This window comes from Acomys minous (genome assembly GCF_964271855.1).
Source record: "Acomys minous genome assembly, chromosome: 4".
Taxonomy (NCBI): Eukaryota; Metazoa; Chordata; class Mammalia; order Rodentia; family Muridae; genus Acomys; species Acomys minous.
In genome coordinates this window covers 65,910,301-65,927,261 of record NC_140486.1, presented here as the reverse complement: position 1 = coordinate 65,927,261, position 16,961 = coordinate 65,910,301, and positions in this window count along the sequence as shown.

Genomic DNA, 16,961 nt, shown 5'->3' with positions numbered 1-16,961 from the left:
CCCTGGTTTCGGTGCAGTAGATCAGATACAGTGCGAGATAGGTGCCGCCATCTTGGAACTCCATGAATTTGTTTATAAAAACATACATTATACTTATTTATTGGATTGTATGTGTGCATTTATGTGTGTCCACTTGTAAATGTGATTCTGTGTGTGTGTGTGTGTGTGTGTGTGTGTGTACCCCACAGCCAGAATATATAAGCCAGAAGAAAATCTTGTGTCATTTTCTCTCTCTTTCTACCACATAACTCCTGAGCAGCATCTCAAGTCCTCAGACATGGTGTTTGTGATGGCTTGAAGGAGAATGAACAGGTCTCTCTCAGATGGTGGAGCTTTACGTGAAGGTAGATTGGGGAGAAGGCATGTCAGTGGAGCAGGTGGTAAAGTTTTCAGAGGTTCACCCCATTTCTAATGTGCTCTCTCCTCCTCTGCCTTGTGTCTTTCTGGATCATGATGGGAGCTCTTAGCTGTTTCTTCTCTTCTCTCTGCTATCATAGACACTAATACTATGAAGTTAAGCCAAATTAAACACATTATTTTAAAAATAACCTTGGTTGTGACATTTTATTATCTCAATAAAGAAATAACTAAGATGATGGCATGATCCTTTAACTCCTGAGCCATCCTTCTGGCTTTAATGTGATTTTAATTTTGTTTTTATTTTATTTTATTTTATTGTATTTTGTTTTTCAAGACAGAGTTTGTTTGAATAGTCTTGGCTGTCCTGAAACTACCTCTGTAGACCATGCTGGCCTCGAACTCAGTGATCTGCCTGCCTTTACCTCCTAAGTGTTGGAATTAAAGCCAGCTAATGTGACTTTTTTGAGACAGTTTTTCTCTGTGTAGCTTTGACTGTCCTGGACTCATTTTGTAGGCCAGGCTGGCCTCGACCTCATAGAGATCCATCTGCCTCTGCCTCTACTTTCCTAAGTGCTGGGATTAAAGATGTTTGCCACTATGCTTGGCTTAATGTGTCTTTCTTGTTGAAAATAATTTTATTAGTCTTGAAAGGAAAACATCATATATGTTTGCTGAACAGGATTTCCTTGCATTTCCTCCTTGATACTACACACAATACACAGAATGTACTTATGTTGTCTCTTGTATAGTACATCTGCTACATATTCAGATGGAAGCTTTAGTTACCAGAAGTGTTCTCTGTTACATTCACTGTTCCAACTTCCTACTAGCATTTCCTTCTCAGACCCATTTTTTGAGCACTTGCTCAACATCTCATGATGAAACCTTCAGAAAGAGTAACTTTCTTCATAGAGGTAGGTCACCAGGCTGGGATTTCAGCCTCTAGATCCAGTCTTGCTCTTGGCATTACTATGATGCTCAACGTGAACTGCTTTGAACTCTGACTTTCTCAAACATAAATAGTGCTAATCCATCATATCTTCTCTACCATGACAGACAGGAATCCTCTAAAACTGAGCTAAAAGAAATCTTATCTCCCTTAAAATGTGACGATAACCATACAAAAGTAACCAATAATTGTTAACCATTCATGCTGCTGTGGCTTAAGAAAATGGCCTGGATTTTATTTTCACTCATCAGAGCATATTTCATAAGCTGTGTACTTTTTATTGTAACAAATAACAATTTGAGATATCACAGCATCTGCTCACACCAGGAAGTCCAGGAGACAGGAGATTATAGTTATCCAGCTTGAGTATGACAGGTGTTGCTGCTGAGAGTGGCAAGGGAATATCAGCTTCAAGCAGCGGTGTAAATAGAGTAGTGGAGCCATGCTGGCTATAAACACAGACGGAAGAACTGGACTAATGCTCCAGATCATTCTTCCTGTTCATTCCCATTAGCCTCCATCACAGTGGCACCATATCATTTTGACCTGTCTGTCATCTGTATCCACATAACCACTTTCACATACTTGCTCGGACTGGCCTCGCTTTGTCATAATTTTAACCTGTTTTCTACTTACTATCACTTTCTCTTCATTAGCTCCCTCCAAAATTACCATCATTTTTCGTCTCTAATGATAACATTCAATTATTTCTAAGTTCTTGTGTCAAGCATATGTTTGGTATTCCTATTTATATACTATCTGTATAAACCCTAAATGCTCAATACAATTTTGTGATGTTTTCAGAACAGCTTTATGGTACTCATTATTAATTTTTATTAGCCAATAATTTACTTATGTATCAGCCAAGGTGTCTGTATAAGTTTGAAGATCAGATATTGAGTATTTCCTAAGGGAAGTAAGTCATTTTGATGGTGGAGCATGGGCACCTACTGTTTTATATGTTTGATAGCAAAGGATGTGTCTGCATTATTTTGTGTAGTAATAAATTAATTCTGAAAGAAAATTCAGCATTTTGGAAAGTAACATTGTTAGAATAATCAACTGACCAGATTTCAGAGTCATTACTTGTCATATACATGCATTTTTCATATTAGATTCCCATCAATCAATATGTAAGATACTTATAGAGAAAGCCAAGTAAAAATAGTAAGCTTTCAGAGGCCTCATCACAGAGGTGACATTCTACTCTTTGTGATGGGACCTTTTTGTCTGATTTGTATAGAGACTGCAGTGCTCATAAATACATTGATTTAGGTTAATCACATTTGCTTAGGTAAAGGAGGGATGAAGTGGAGAGTGGAAAGAGTAATGCCTCTAAATGTGCATGACAGCCCATTGTCAGTGTTAATTTCTATATGGCACCGACTATTACTTTCAAATATATTTCAAATATATTCTTTATTTTTTAGTAGGGGAAATATCTTATAATTTGTTGTGAGGTAAAGAGCTCAAGGTACACGTGTTTATGTGCCATAAAGTGAGAAGTGGTCAACACAAAAGTTTTGAATCAAATTCATTTGAATGAGAAACACTGGATACACTCAGTAACAAGAAAAGGAATAGAAAAGTTTGCGGTGATTCATAAATATGAATCTCCTATTATATATAAATGTGAGTAAAATACAAAAGCTACTTTATCTTCTTTGCCGTTCAAAACCTTCCTTTTTGAAGATAGCAGATAATAAGAATTCTCAACCATAGCTATAAATAGCTTGAGCTGAACTATCCCTGCCATATCTCAGGTGGTGTCTCCAACTGCCAAGCCAATTTTAAAGCCAAGACTCTAAAATACTGAGTTTGTCAGGCAGTACCAATTGTGCCTCCACAATAGAGTTACCGTTCATGTGAAATGTTTGCTATAATTCAATATAATACAAAGCTTGCTGTAAAGGAGTCCTCAATGATGGACAATCTTACAAATTAAAGGTAGATGTTCCTGGACATTTGCAATTCATAGCCCTTCCTTTGAACATGAGTTTGTAAAACAATCTAGGGAACAGCAGTAAAATACAGTTATTCTCTTATGAAATAGATACAAATTATAACTTACACTCCAATAGAAGTAAGTACTGGGTACTTAGTACTTGTACTTCTTCCTTTCCTTTCTTGTTTTAGTTGATTTTACAGTGCTTAGGATCAGAATCCGAGCTTTCTGCGTTGTGGACAAGTACTCTAGCAATAAGCAGTGCTCTCAGCACCTGCTCTGAGACTTTATACTTTAATAGACTCTCATGGTTTCTATCATGATTGTTATTTTTGATAAATTCTGCAATAGAATTCAGGGAATGCCCTACAAATTCTCAAGTGAGGTAGAAAAATAGTGGAATAGCATCTTTATTCTCAGTGTAAAAGCGAGTGTCAGGATATTTCATAAAAGTAAAGCCAAACAGTGTCCAAGAAAATAATAGTTCATGGACAAAACTTCTTGTAACTTTTTTATTATTAGGAACAGTTTCCAATTTGCAGATGTATGTTCAGATATTGGTGGGATCTAGAAATTAATTAGAAACATTTTCATATAAGTTTTTGGTGGCAACATTTATCATATACATTTATCATACAAAATAGAAATATTTGACTAAAGAAAAAATTGGCATTTATGCTATTTATTAGTATTAAATATATAACCTTCTTGTTATTTTATTGTTTGACTTGGGATGATATCATTCTCTACTGGTTACCTTTTATTTAAAGTAAATGCCAACCATAACTTTTTCTTTACCTTTGACCTTTTCCTCCTCCCATTTTACCACCCTTGCACATGACTACCTTCACCAGTTTCAACAGATCATCAGTAAAACCCTTGTCAATTATGGTTCTCTCTGTCATATTTCTAGGCCAGATACTACATTCTTGTCTCTTTATTTCTTTGTCATTTTCCTCCTTTATTTTATTTGTAACTGAATTTTTCATCTTTATCCAAAGATTTTGGTCTAGGTTGATGAAAATATTCAACTGTTACTGCTGTAGTAGCTAGTCTTAAGAATGTTATCCCTGGCTGCCCACTGGTTTTTCCTCTTTTGTGTAGTTCTATTTCTTACTGCTTTAAACAAGAATGTGTTATCAGCTGGAAGTGGTATAAATAATGGTTAATCACTTCCAAGTTTTTTTGGTTCTAATGAAGTACCACTTTTGTTCTATTACCATACCTTGTCTCTTTCTGATGGCTACAAACTCTAATGAAAGCTAGGTGCCAAGAACATTCAGTCAATCAATGGAGATATCCATGTGATGCAGAATGACATCTTTTTGCTATTACTCTTTTGTCAAGGACCAAAGTCATATCATAAACAATTTCTGTGAACTTAGAAGCCAATTCTCTGGCATAAAATGTGCATGAGTACCTACAATGACAGTACAAAGGTCATGGCTTGGTTAATTGATTGCTAATAAGTGGACCTGAGATAGAATAGCTGGATGCAACTATATTCATCATAGATTCCTTACTACTAGACATTGGTATAATAAATAACTATTGGTATAAGAATCTAGACCTAGAACAGTTAATTATTTAGTAATAGCTGAGTAATTTATCAAATGGTATTATCAATATACTTTCTTTTCTTTGTAAATATTACTGTTAAGATATATTCCTATATCATGAGTTTGACGCTCTAGAACTGACCCTAAGAGTTTTGTGAAATTGTTAGTACTGTGTGACTTACTCTTCATGTTGGGCAAGAATATAAGACATTTTTTTGACCTAATCTTACAGAATTGAAACTTAACTACTTACTGTTAGAATATTCTCAGAAAATGGAGGATCCCATGGATATAAGGACATATGTAATATATTTTGTGTTCATGTCACAACCCCTCCAGTGGAGTCTGTGTGACAAATGTTTCCACAGAACCCAAGGTAACAACCCCTATCCAAGGGAGAGACTTCTGGAAAATGGATCTATTGTTCCTGCTAGGAGTGACTAACTGCAGCCCTCCATCCTCCTCTCTTCTCACTCATTTGCTTTGGCTGGTTTTGTTTTTACTTTTCTTATCAAAGAACTATTCAGATGTAACTATGTAGCTAGGCAACCCTAGACTTTAAACTGCAGCCTGGATCATTCAGTCAAGTTTACCACTAAGTTTTGGTCCACTTGGTAATAAAAACATGGCTAAGAATTAGTCACCAGTGATTAGTTCATATTATGACTTACAAATAAGGTGTTTAAGTAAAACTCCAGATAGAGTGGATGAGCTAAGAAAAAAAACTGTCTTGACTCATAGATGTTTGGCATAATGAGAGAACATTGATATTTGATAAAGAGGGCATATGTACTGATACCAATCTAATGACTTATGAATGACTGTTCAATATTGATGACAACATAATTACACTGCATCCTGCATTTTTGAATTGTATGGAAAAATAATGTAACTACAAAAGACATCAACCCTTGCAGAAAATGTGTATAAAATCTGGCTTGCCTGTCTCCAAAATATACTCAGACACAGACTCATTCCTGAGTTTTGTCTCTGTTTGTCACTCACCTATCTTCTGCCTGCCAATGTTTCGAGAACTCCTGACCCCAAGGGCCTATACCCAACTAAGACAGTCCATGGCATATTCAATGTGTTGAAATAAGAAAATAATAATGTTTAAAAATTATTAATAAAACATAGACTTTGTGAATGGAGATCTTATGGGAGTTTGGAGGGGAGACTGAGGGGTAGATATGATAAAATATATTATAGCTAAATAAGACATTTCTTATATTTTTGGTTGTGAATCTAACCTTTTGCCATTTCTCTAGCCTATAGGGGGACTGTAGGTGAGACTCCTAATAGCAGGGGCCATGGAGACTGAAGGGGACACCCTCTAACTTGACAAGACTCCCAGTGAGGGAGAACACCAATCCACCAAGAAAAATTTCAGTCCAAAGCTTACTTTGCCTACAAGACTTGCAAGGATAAAGATTGAACAGATAGAACAGAGATTGAGGAAATGTCCAACCAAAGACTGTCCCAACTCAATACCACCCCATGAAAGAGAGCCAATCTCAGACACTATTAATGATACTCTGTTATGCCTATAGACAGGACCTGATCAGAGTTGCTCTCTGAGATGCTCCACACAGCAGTGATTTGAAATATATTCTAAGACTCATATCCAAACATTAGGTGAAGCATTGGGAGTCTAGTAGAAAAGTGTGTGTATGAGGGGGGGCAATAAAAGGACATAGAGGTGACAAGAGCTCCATGAGAAGACCAACAAGAGCCTGCGGAAGCACCAACCAAGAACCATGCATGGACTGGTTCTAGGTCTTCTACTTATCTGTAGTAGATGGGCAGCTCAGGTTTGATGTGGGTTGTTTTCTTTTTGATATTTTCTCCCTGGAGCAACTGCTTTGGCAGGACACAGGGGAAAAGGATGAACTCAGACCTCATACAACTTGATAAAATGGGGTAGGTGGGTAGCGGGGCTTCTCTTTTCTGAGGAATAGGGGATGGGAGAAGAGGAAGGAAGGGTATGACTAAGATGAGAGGAGAGAGGTAGCTAGACCAAGTTGTAAAGCAAATAAATCAATAATGAATATAATAAATAAGATATTTCAAAGAATTATACACATATGTGTATGTATATATACACATATGTATGTATGTATACAGATACAGAGAATTTTGTTTATTTTATTATTTTATTTGATGTTTATTACTTTTGTTATAATTTACTCAGATTATATCTAAATTGCTATCCCCTCCCTTGTATCTTCCCATTCCCAACTTTCCTCTTTCTTCCACCCTATTCCCCTCCCCTAAACCTCTGACCAAAGGTGACCTCTTCCCCCACCACATGACCATAGCCCATTAAGTCTCATCTAGATAGCCTGCTTCCCCTTCCTCTGTGTGCCAATTGGCCTTCCCACCAAAGGGATCAGATCCAATTGAGAGCATCAAAGTTCATGTCAAAGGCAGTCCCTGCTTTCCCCACAATCATAGTGAATAAGCTGTCCATTGGCTAGATCTAAAGGGGGATTTAGACCTACTGTATGCATTGTCCTTGGTTGGTACAATAGTTTGTTCAGGTACCCATGGATCCAGATTCGAAAGTCTTGATCGTCTCCTTGTGGAGCTCCTAAACCTTCTGGGTATTTCCTCCCCCACCCCACTTTTCCATATCACTCTTACCTGTATTCCAGAACTGAGTCTCAGCATCTGTTCATATCCCCCACTAGGTGGAGACTCTCAGAGGACATTTATGTTGGACTAATACCCACTTATAAGTTAGTATATACCATGTGTGTCTTTCTGGATCTGGGTTACCTCACTCAGGATGATCATTTCCAGTTATATCCATTTGCATGCAAATTTCAAGATTTCTCTGTTTTAATAGCTAATTTAAAAATCTGGCCTTCCCATTTTCCCAAGCTACTTAGGATGGTGTGGACTACTAGGATGAACAGGATGTAGATATACAATAAAATATTTGTCTGTTTTTTATTTGAGTTTGAATCTATTTTTTTATTTCTTTCTGAGAACTGCAAAAGATGATATGCAGGTGGCATAGGCCAGGATTGCTCACCTTCTACAAGTCTCTATGGGCACTGACTTAGTGAACAGCACTCCACTGTTGCCAGGAAAGAAACATTACTAGTTTCTTGCAGATCTCGCATCTCTAATTTTTCTCTCACATGCACAGTACGCAAAATGCGTTTGATGATATATAACAAACTCACAACCAAAACAATTAACCATCATTCTTGAACAGGATGATGGAACAGCTAAAGTTTCTCTCTCTCTGGCCAATTGCATCCTTCTCGCAGCACTTAAAAAGACTAGGCAGCACTGTGTGATTGTGCTTGATATATTAAATAGAAAACAATCTGTACAAAGGCAAATATATGTGATGACATTGTCTGAATCTCATGGTGGAAAGGGCATTTGTCTATACTATGAGAGCTGAAAGAAGTAGGTAGAGTGCTGCCTTGTCCAGCCTCAGACAGGAAAGAGCATGTTGGGTAGACCAGTTATCCTCTTTGTCTATGGACAACTACCAACAAATTACTACACTGAAATTGAGTTTATAAATGAATGCAGTAATTAAAATTCCATGAAAATACAGAACCCACTGAGAACCAGGATCAAAAGTATTTATCTCATTCTTCACATATCTTAGCATTAAATGTGGCAGAGCCCTTATTTAAAATGTCTTCTTAATCTGATTGGTAATATGAAAATATAAAATAAAAGTAAGTACTATGTTCCCAGATCATTTTCAGTGAACTTAAATATACATTGGCATATAGTAGTGATCTGATTTAAATAATCTGTATCACATATTTTGAACTTGGGTAGATATAATTTCTGCTAGCTGAAGCCTGCTATCTAGCTCTTTTGTGCCAATAAACTCTGCATCTAACACAGGGATTGGTAGTCACCCTTGCCTACAAAGCATCTTCTCTACAAATTTGCCATCTTTTACATTTCTAAGTTTCCCATTTCAATTGGTTTTGTAAGACATATAGTAATATAGTTTTTTTCCTAAATGGTTTTGTTCTTTCTTCACTATATAACAGACTTACTGGAACATATCTTGATATTACCTGGACACTAGTTAAATGAAAGGTAAATCTGACTATAAAATCTCCTAAATATATTTGAATGTCTAAGGAACACTTCTAAAATTCTGTGGTCAAACCAAGTTCTTTATGGTGTGTTTTTGTGATTATAAATGTTCTTGGTTTTAAGAGCCTTCCAGAAACTTTAAGACAGTGGGAAAGAATAAATGCAATAAATAAAATATTAGGTATTTTGGGTTTCTGGGATCACAATACCTGAGAGAAACAGTTTAATGGAAGGTTAACTTTGCCTACACTTTCACCATACACAATCTATAATGGTGATAAGGGTGTGGCACCAAAGCATAGCTCAGATTATTAAGAAAAGGGAGGGCCAATGCTTATTTAGCCTTCTTCCTATTTCCTTTCATTCTGACTTGACCTTCATCATCTATATTCCATCTACATTCCATGTATCCAGTTGGTTACAGTGTTTTATTTATTTGTTGGTTGGTTTCTTTATTTAACTAATAATTAAAGAGCCTTTGGGAAGACTTGTGTTAGTTGGAGTTAGGAACTGCAATTTTAGAGTTAGTAACCAAGGAGTTACAATAACTTTCAAATACATTCAATGTACTAGTATTTTGAGACTCATTGAGTCTCATGCGTGATTGGTCCTACAAGATCAGAACATTTTGACAAACACATCTAAATGATAGTGACTGCCAGACAATGATTTTCAGAATGCATATGAGTTTCTGTTATAAAGACACAGAAATGGAAATATAAACATTAAAATTAGAATAAAAACAGTTTATGAACTTGCATTATGTCATTACATTCTTACATTATTTTATACCCTACAAATTACCATTGAGTCCATAATATTAAAGGTTTTTAAAATTTTTGTCATTTTAAGCTATTATTTCATAACTATTTTTAATGTATGCTTCTTATTGTTGTTTGATTATATTTATTGTTTTGTTTTCTTTTGTTTTTAGATAGGGACTTATTATGTAGTCTTGGAATGAGTGGAGCTTAAACATATACACCAGACTGGTCTTGAACTCATAGAGAACCACCATGTCTTCCTTCTGAGTTCTAGAAGCTACCAGCCATGCCATTATATTTTTGGTTTTTTTTAATTTATATGTTTGATTCAAATAATGAGTAACCTAAACATTTGAGAGTTATGAAATTATACTTATTCTAGAAAGATTTCTTTTTTAATGAGAAAAAACCTTAAGATGATAGACTCAAGAAAAATAAGATTCATGCTGATCCATATTTCAAAGTTTTCAGCGTGTGTTTAGTACAGTAACTTTTTAGCTAAGGCTGAGGCAGAGGTTTATGTAGCAGGAACATATGCTCTGGAACCTGTGCATCTCTTGGAAGCTGGAAAGCAACTGGAAAAGTAGAAATAGACAGTATATGAGCATGGGATTAACATCTTACACACAAAGTTTACAAATATCCATTTTTATTAGCCATGTTGTTGTTGTGGCCTTTGAATTTTCACTGCTGCAGCTTCTTTTCCTAAAGCAATGCAAGTGTTTAATATATGGAAGTCCTTAATATATGGTAGTTTTTCTTGCTTTTCATAAATTACCTCTTTTAATTTTTTAATCAGTTTAGTTACATGATTATCTAACACTGGGAACTCTCTAAATTTCTAAAAACAAAACAAAACAAAAAAAAAAAAAAGAATCAAGAGTCATAAGAGCATCTCAGAGTATAAATCAGATTGGAATAAGGCATAGGTGTTGAAATTCTTGTGCAGCATCAAAAGTCCTCCTAATATTCCTCTTCCATATTTCTGGTGATAGGAATAGAACCTAGAAACTCTCGCACATCAAACAAATTCTCTACAGATGAGCATCATCTCTAGACTTAACTTTGTCCTCAGAATATGACAGATTCCTCCAATACTGATCATGTTCTGGTATCTAGCAAAGCCTTTATTCTGTACAGTTTATATCTATGGTATTGGTAAAGGTGAAATCACACTAAATATCCAGGTAAACCTCTGTTTTTAAAAGACTATTCTAAAATTTACACATTCCTTAATGATACTTTAGTTAATATCTGAAGGGTTAGGTAGATAAATATTAAAATTGTTTTGTAAAGAAACATTGTGTACAAAAGATTACATTAATGAAGTGTACAGTGTGGTGTTACCTAGACTGCTGATTAATTTAAATTTATTAATGTTTAATTCTTTTTTATATTATTTTATTCTTGTTACATCTCAACGGTTATCCGATCCCTTGTATCCTCCCATTCTTCCCTCCCTCCCATTTTTCCCTTATTCCCCTCCCTTATGACTGTTCCTCCCTCTGTGTATGCTCATAGGGTATCAAGTCTCTTCTTGGTAACCTGCTGCCCTTTCTCTGAGTGCCACCAGGTCTCCCCCTCCAGGGGACATGGTCAAATGTGAGGCACCAGAGTACATGAGAAAGTCATATCCCACTCTCCACTCTACTGTGAAGAATGTTCTGACCATTGGCTAGATTTGGGTAGGGGTTTAAAGTTTACCATCTGTATTGTCCTTGGCTGGTGCCTTAGATTGAGCAGAGCCCTGGGCCCAAATCTGCCAATCATAATGTTCTACTTGTAGGTTGCTAGGACCATCTGGATCCTTCTACTTTGCTATTCTCCCATGCTTCTCTCATGAAGAGTCCCATTAGGATGTCCTCCCCTCTCTCCCAGAGCACCTTTTATTGTAGAAGATTGTTTTAGCTATTCTGGGTTTTTTGTTTTTCCATATGAAGTTCAGAATTGAACTTTCAATGTTTTTAAAAAATTGTGTAGGTATTTTGATAGGGATTGCATTGAATCTGTAGATTGCTTTTGGTAGGATGGCCATTTTTACTATATTAATTCTCCCGATCCATGAGCACGGAAGATCATTCCATCTTCTCATGTCATCTTCAATCTCTTTCTTCAGAGTTTTGACATTTTTTTCAAACAAGTCCTTTACTTGCTTAGTTAGAGTAACTCCTAAATATTTTATATTGCTTGTGGCTAATGTGAAGGGTGTGGCTTTCCTAATTTCTTCCTCTGCAAGTTTGTCATTTGTGTATAGGAAGGCTACAGACTTTTTTTGAGTTAATTTTATATCCAGCCAATTTGCTGAAGGTGTTTATCAGCTGTAGGAGTTCTCTGGTGGAATTTTGAGGGTCACTTTGTACACTATCATATCATTTGCAAATAGGGATAATTTGACTTCCTCTCCTATTTGGATACCCTTGATCTCCTTTTGTTGTCTTATTGCTCTGGCTAGAACTTTGAGCACTATATTGAAGAGATATGGAGAGAGTGGGCAGCCTTGCCTTGTTCCTGATTTTAGAGGAATTTCCTTGGGTATCTCACTATTAACTTTGATTTTGGCTATTGGCTTGCTATATAGAGCCTTTATTATGTTGAGGAAAGTGTCTTGTATCCCCGATCTCTCTAACACTTTAAACATGAGTGGGTGTTGGATTATATCAAATGCTTTCTCTGAATCTAAGGAGATGATTACATTTTTTTTCTTTCAGTTTGTTTATATGGTGGATTACATTGATGGATTTCCGTATATTAAACCATCTCTGCATGCCTGGAATGAAGCCTACTTGGTCATGATGAATGATATCTTTGATGTGTTCTTGTATTTGTTTTGCAAGTATTTTATTTAGTATTTTTGCATCGATGTTCCTAAGAGAAACTGGTCTGAAATTTCTTTCTTTGTTGAGTCTTTGTGAGGTTTAGGTATCAATGTGACTCTGGCATCATAGAATGAATTTGGTAGTGTTCCATCCATGTCTATCTTTTGGAGTAGCTTGAAGAGTATCGGTATTAGCTCGCCCTTGAACGTCTGGTAGAATTCTGTACTGAAACCATCTGGCCCTGGGCTTTTTTTGGTTGGGAGACGATTAATGATTGCTTCTATTTCTGTAGGGGAAATGGGACTATTTAGCTTGTTTATCTGTCCTTCACCCAACGTTGGTAAGTGAAATTGATCAAGAAAATCATCCATTTCCTTTAGATTTTCAAATTTTGTGCATATATGCCTTCAAAGTAGGATCTTATGATTCTTTGTATTTCTTCAGTGTCTGTTGTTATTTCTCCCTTTTCATTTTTGATTTTGTTGATTGCAGTACTGTCTTTCTAACTTTTAGTTAGTTTGGCTAATGGTCTGTCTATCTTCTTGATTTTCTCAAAGAACCAGCTCTTGGTTTTGTTGATTGTTTGGACTGTTTTCTTAGTTTCTAATCTGTTAATTTCACCTCTGAGTTTGATTATTTCCAGACGTCTACTCCTTTTTCGGTGTTTCTGCTTCTTTTTTTTTCTAGGGCTTCCAGTTGTGTCATTAAGATGCTTATGTGCGATGTTTCCAATTTCTTTTTAATGGCACTTAGTGCTATGAATTTTCCTCTTAGCACTGCTTTCAATGTATCACACAAATTTGGGTATGTTGTTCCTTCATTTTCATTGAATTTCAGAAACTCCTTGATTTCTTTCTTTATTTCTTCTCTGACCCAGGTGTCATTTAGCAGAGAGTTGTTTAGTTTCCACGTATGTGTAGGCTTTTTAAAAAAATTCTCTTGTTGTTGAATTGCAGCCTAAGCCCATGGTGATCTGATAGGATACAAGGTATTATTTCAATCCTCTTGTATCTGTTGAGGCTTGCTTTGTGACCTATGATGTGATCAATTTTAGAGAAAGTTCCATGGGGTGCAGAGAAGAAAGTATATTCTTTCTTGTTTGGGTGAAAGGTTCTATAGATATCTTTTAAATCCATTTGACCCATGGTATTGGTTAATGATGTTATTTCTCGGCTTAGTTTCTGTTTCAATGACTTGTCCTTCAGTGAGAATGGGGTGTTGAAGTCTCCCACTATTACTGTGTGGGGATCAATGTGTGGTTTAAGCCTTTTTAGCAGATCTTTTACAAATGTGGGTGCCCTTGTATTGGGAGCATAGATGTTCAGAATTGTGATGTCATCTTGGTTGACTTTACCTTTGATGAGTATGAAGTGTCCGTCCTCATCCCTTTTGATTAATTTTGGTTGAAAGTCTATTTTGTTTGATATTAAAATGGCTACGCCTGCTTGCTTCTTGTGTCCATTTGCTTGGAATATTTTTTCCAATCTTTTACCCTGAGGTAATGCCTATCGTTATGGGTGAAATGTGTTTCTTGAATGCAGATGAATGTTGGATCATGTTTATGCACCCATTCAGTTAGTCTGTGTCTTTTTATTGGAGAATTGAGACCATTGATGTTGAGAGATATTAATGACCAGTGACTGTTAAGAGTCTTAATTTTGATGTTGGTTCCAGTTGAGAGTTTGTGTAGTTGTGTTTTTGCCATGGTATAGTTATCTATTTCCTGAGTAGTTTGGGTTGTAGCTTGATCCTTTGGGATGGAATTTTCCTTCTAGTACCTTCTGTAAAGCTGGATTTGTGGATAGGTACTGTTTGAATTTGGTTTTGTCATGGAATATTTTGTTTTCTCCCTCAATGGTTATTGATAGTTTTGCTGGGTAAAGTAGTCTGGCCTGGCATCTGTGGTCTCTTAGGCTTTGTAGGATCTCTGTCCAGGCCCTTCTGGCTTTTATGGTCTCTGCTGAGAAGTCGGGTGTAATTCTGATAGGTTTGCCATTAAATGTTATTTGGCCCTTTTCCCTTGCAGCTTTTAATATTTTTTCTTTGTTCTGTATATTTTGTGTTTTGATTATTATGTGACGGGCAGTTTTTCTTTTCTGGTCAATTCTATTTGGAGTTCTGTATGCCTCTTGTATGTTTATAGGCATCTCTTTCTTTAGATTGGGGAAATTTTCTTCAATGATTTTGTTGAGAATAGTTTCTGGGCCTTGGAGTCTGATATCTTCTCTTTCTTCAATGCCTATTATCCTCAGATTTCTTTTCATGGTGTCCTTAATTTCCTGGATGTTTTGTGTCATGAGCTTTCCAGATTTGGCATTTTCTTTAATGGTTGCTTCAAGATCTGTGATTGTATCTTCTAGACTTGAGATTCATACTTCCATCTCTTGGATTCTGTTAGAAAAGCTCACCTCTGCGTTGCTTGCCTTCTTCTCTGAGGTCTCATGTTCTCGTTTTTCTTCTGTCTTTGTGTTTAGCATTGAATCCATTTTCATCTTCAGATCTTGAACTGATTTTTTCATTTCTTTCATCTGATATTTTTTATATTCCTGAGTTTCTTCCATTACCACTATGTAGGTCTTCAGAGCTTGAACCATTTTATTTATTTCCTTCATCTGGTTGTTTGCATTTTCCTGAAATGTTTCCAGTTCCACTCTATGTGCTTCTTTTATGTCTCTCACCTGTTTGGCTGTGTCTTTCTGCGTTTGATTACGAATTTTATTTGTTTCCTCCATTATCATCCTCATTACCAAGGATTTGAGGTCATTTTCTTGTGTTTCCATTGTATTTGAGTTCTCTGGGTTGTTTTCTTTGGTATAGCTGGAAACTGGAGATGCCATGTTATTTTGGGGTTTTTTTCGTGAATGATTTTATGCTGACCTGTAGACATCTTTCCTTCTTTGTTTTTTTGGGTAGCTTGGAGGTAGTTCTATAATAGATTCACTTGTTTTCTCATGATTTCCATAGGCTGGAAACTCTGATGCTTCACTGGTGTGGATGGCAGGAGGTTAGCCCTGTCGTTTTGGGCTCTCACAGCCAATAATCCTCAGCTCCCCTGTGCTGTGGGTCCTGCAATCATTCTGGGCCTCTGAATGAGCATTGGGGCAAGCTGAGGTATCCATAGCCTTCTGGGTCCCCTGCCAAGTCCATCCAGGGATACTGGGCTCGAACCAAGCATTGAGCTCAGCTAAATTCTCAGGGCCTGAACCATCTGCCAAGCTCAGCTAGGGATTCTTGGCCCAAAATGCACCCAGAGTCCAGCCAGAATTTTTGAGCTTGTACTGCACACCAAGCTCAGCTAAGGGCTTTTGGCCCAAAGTGTGTGTTGTGGTCAGTTATTGACTCAGGGCCCTAATTGTCCACCAAGCTCAGCCAGGAATCCTGGGTTCAAACTGCACACTGTGTCCAACCAGAGTCTTAGAGCTGGGACTGTGCCAAAAGCTCACCCAGAGTCTCTGGACGCAGTCTGTCTGCCAAGTACAGTTAGGGACTCTGGCCCCAATCTGTACCCCGAGCTCCACCCGAGTCTCCAGGGTGGAATTGTGCACTGAACTCAGCCAGGGACTCTGGACTCACTCTGCACGCTGAGTTCAGCCCGAGACTCTGAGTCTAAGCTGCGTGGATAGTCCAGCCAGAGCCTTAGGGCCTCCGAACCTGTGCGCATAGCTCAACTAGAGTCTTTGGGCCCAATCTGCCTAGCAAGTCCAGCTAGGGCCTCTGGGCTGAATCTGCATGCTGACTTTAGCCTGCGTCAGCGCCCCAGAACTGCCCGCTGAGCTGAGCTAGTGTCTCATGCAGAACTGCTCGCTGAGCTGAGCTGGAGCCTATGTTGAAACTGAGCACTCCACCTAGCCTGTGTCACAGCAGGAGAACTGTGGCTGTGCTAAGCTAGCACCTAGAGTGGAACTGAGCATTTCCCCCAGCCTGTGTCACAGCAGGGGAGCTGTGGCTGCACTGAGCTAGTGCCTCGGGCAGAATTGCTTGCTGAGCTGAGCCAGCATCTCCATAGTACTGCGCACTGAGCTGAACCTGGGGGTCTGGAGCTGAATTGTCTGCCTAGTCCAGTTTGGGTCTCAAGGCACCACGCAACCCAAATGCTGTCCAGAGTCCCCTCTCCCACACCAACTCCCATCGGCCACCACACCAATCACCTGTACCAGAATGCTCTGAGCTGCAAACCTCAGCCACTGCCACTGCTGCTGCTGCTGTCTCTGCCACTGCTGCTCTGTTCCAAGAAAATCTGCTCTCTTCCCATGTGCAGGGGCATGCAAGTCCTCTGCACCCTGGTCCCTCCAAACCGTGGAGCACTCCTGCTGCCATGGTGTGGGGACCTTGATGTTCCTAGATCAGAAATCTGTGCAATTCCCTGAATTGTTCACTGGAGCTTCCAAATACGGTCCACACTGCTTGCTGCCATCTTGGATCCTGTGATGTTTAATTCTTATACTATTATAACTAAGATTATAATATGATTTCATCATTTCTCCACTC